Source organism: Sceloporus undulatus, chromosome 2, assembly GCF_019175285.1.
Source record: "Sceloporus undulatus isolate JIND9_A2432 ecotype Alabama chromosome 2, SceUnd_v1.1, whole genome shotgun sequence".
NCBI lineage: Eukaryota > Metazoa > Chordata > Lepidosauria > Squamata > Phrynosomatidae > Sceloporus > Sceloporus undulatus.
The window spans coordinates 277395494-277399118 of NC_056523.1; positions in this window are offsets into that span (position 1 = coordinate 277395494).

The following is a 3625-nucleotide window of genomic DNA, read 5'->3' on the forward strand; positions in this document are numbered from 1 at the left end:
GTCAGACCAAGTTGTTTGCTGCCTGAGGCAATGTGATAAATAATACTCTTCCACCAGTCTAGATGCATAGTACCCTAAGTGAGAAAAAATCATTGACAGTTGTTGCCGTTGTGTGCCTTCCAGTCATTTCTGACTTATGGCAACTGTAAGGTGGATCTATCAAGGAGTTTTCTTAGCAAGTTCCTTCAGAGGGAATTTGCCACTGCCATCCTCTGAGGCCAAGAGAGTGTGACTTGCTTAAGGTCACTCAGTGAATTTGCATAGCCAAGCCAGGATTTGAACCCTGGTCTCCACAGTCCAATGCTCAAACCAGTACACCACGCTGGTTCATTTGGCACAACGGGCATGGCATCACACAGATTGTTGTTGTGTGCCTTCAGGTTGATTCCAACTTATGGCAAACCTCTCCTAGGTTTTTTTTATATGATTAATTCAGAGGAGGTATGTTATTGCCTTTTTTTTAGGCTAACTTGCTAAAGGTCACCCAATGGGTTTCCATGGCTGAGCAAGGATCCAAAATCTAGTCTTCCAAAATCCTAGTCCAACACTCAAACAACTACACCAGTACTTCTCAAATAGTGGGGCGGGCCCCGCAGGGGGGTGCGAGGCGCCGTAAAGGGGGGCGCAAGGCTCAGGATACAGTGTTATGCAGAGGTGTACTTATAACAATTTTATAGACAAATGATACTATTTACAGTCGTGCGGGGGGCGCGAAATGTTTTCTTCTTCCTAGGGGGGGCATGACAGAAAATAATTGAGAAGCACTGCACTACACCATGTTAGCTCTCACAAATAGGTCTTCCCTGGCAGGCAGACAATAAATAAATAAATGCAAATGAAACAACAACTTTCTTTCCTTTTATGACACCTCATATCACTCTAGGACAGAACAGAATGGCTAGAGGTAATTAAGTTTGTGACTAGTACCAGATCAGGATCCAATTCCACTGAATTTGTCAAACCTTGTGAAATCCTTTCTGACCATCTTTGTGGCACATAATGAGGATTTAGAAACTAACCCACAATACCTGCCTGTTATTTTCCACTTTGTTCTACAAAGTTGGTTGCTTTTGCTACTTCATATAATATAATATATAATATACATTTGGCCCTCCACATTCATGGGTAACAGATTTGTGATTTTGACTATTCACATCTTTGTAGCTGCTGTTTAACAAGGTCAACCGCTTCACACACCCTTCTTCTTCACGCTTTCTCCCAGCCAGCCAAAACCAACACATACATTCCCCTGCTTTGCCAAACATTGAATCTTCCTCATTTCCAAAGACCTTTCCTTTGAATCCAATGTTTGCAGCCACCCCCAGAGGATCCAAATTTTCTCCCCTCCTTTTCCTGCCCCTTCTGCCCCTCTCTCCCGGCCAGACAAAAGCAACACCATACCTTCCCTTTGGACTGATGGCTGCAAACATCAGATTCAGAGTGTAAAGACTCTGGAAATGAGGAGAAGGCCAAGTGTGTCAAAGTGGGGAAGATATGGTGTCACTTTTCTCCAGCCAGGAGGGAGAGAGGTAGAGGAGGAGAGCAGATGAATCCTTTGCAGCCATGGCTGCTAACACCGGATTGAAAGTGGAAGCACTTTGTAAATGTGGAGGGGTGACTGTAATAACCAAATCCAGATTTTAATTATGCTTTGTATCAAGGACTATGCTGTGTAAACAGAATCTGTCTGTGCTATTCAAACTTCACCTACCTTTGGCTGGACCTTGAATGCACAAGTTATGGTGATACTATCACAGGGTTTTCTTGGCAGGTTTCTTCAGGGAGGGGGGTTACCTCTGAGGCTGAGAATGTGTAACTTGCCTAAGGTAACACAGTAGGCTTTCATGGCTCAGTGGAGTTTGAAACCCTGCTCTCCACAGTCCTAGTCCAGTGCTCAAACCACTACACCACTGGGGAGTAGTAGAACTGACTAATTTAATATGTAAAACTTCTACAATGCAGAAAATCCTGTTGTTGTCCTGTTTGAACAGGTAAACAATATAATGCAGTTGCATTTAGACATGAGCTTTGTGCATTTCTCAATATTTCATCTCTGGGTTTGCCAAACAATGCACCTCATGAATAGACCTGTTATGCAACATGTAGTTCTGTAGTTCCCTAGCAAAGAGAGAGTAGGTATTTTCTCAGCATTCCTCCTATCATTCAAACATTTCCCAGGATAATTTTTTGTTGAGTTGCTAGATCATAGACAACCGTCATAGCCCAATATTGAGGAGGGTCTATCTGCAATTGCCATTTCTGAATCCTAAAAGAGAAGATTTTATAGCCAGCTATTCTGAAGAAGCAGGAAGGGACCTAAGAGATCTCATGGGTTTCATGCAGAAGCCCCTTCCCCACATGTTTGAACTTATTTTCCATGCTTGTTGACCAACACTCACAAATATGCTATGCGAATTGTTAAACAGCACCCTGGCTGATTTCCTGTTCACTTCAGATCTGATTTCCTATTACCTGGATGCTCACTGCTATCCTGCCTCCATCAAATGCTGCTGGGACTAGAATGAGGAACCATGAACCTTTGTACACTACTGAGTACTTCTTCACAAAGAACATAATTTCTTCATACTGGGCATAATTAAACTATGGAGTTGGATATTGTACAAAGCAGTGATGCAACTGACTTGAAGAGCTTTAACTGAGAATTGCACAATCTCATGGAGGTTAAAGGGAACCCTGGTGGTGCAGTGGTTAAAATGTCAGTACTACAGCCACTCACTTACAGTCACAGGGTTGTGAGTTTGATACCAGCCAGGGGTTCCAGGGTCAACTCAGCCTGGCATCCTTCCATGGTTGCTAAAATGAGTACCCAACTTGTTGGGGGCAATTAGCTTACACATTGTAAACTGCTTAGGGAGTGCTTAAGTGCACTGATAAGCAGTATAGAAATGTACTTGTTATTGCTATTAAACGGCTACCAATCACAATGGATAGGTATTGCCTCCATTTTCAGGGGCAATAGGCCTTTCTCTCCCACCATGGTGTAGTGGGTTGAGTGTTGGATTATGACACTTGAGACAAGGATTCGAATTCTCACATGGCCATGGAAATCTACTGGGTGATCTTGGGCAAGTCACACTCCTCTAAGACTCAGAGGAAAGTAAAGGCAAACCCCTTCTGAATAAATATTGCCAAGAGAACTCTGTGATAGGGCCACCATAAACTGAAAATGACTTTGAAGGCAACAACGACAATAATGTCTCTCAATACCAGTTGCTGGGAGATAGAAGCAAGAAGGCAGTGTTGTGCTCCTTGCTTACTTATGGGGTTTCCTACAGGTAAGACATGCAATTGGTTAAATACTGGACAAGATAGGCCTTTAGTCTAATCTAGAGTGGCTCTTTATCTCTTCTTGTGTGGTGATATATTACAGCTTCAACTCCTTAAAGCAGGGGTAGGCAACCTGCGGCCCGCGGGCCGGATGCGGCCCGGCAAGGCCTTGGGACCGGCCCCAGCCTAGTCCTGCCGCCGATTGCCGCCAGAGCCTTTGGCCTCTTGCATGAGGGCATGGGGCCTTTGGCCTATCAGCAGGAGGCGGGCAAGGGGGGGCAAGCGGCAGTCAAGGGAGGCAAGCGGCGGGCAAGGGGGAGCAATTGTCTATAGAAGC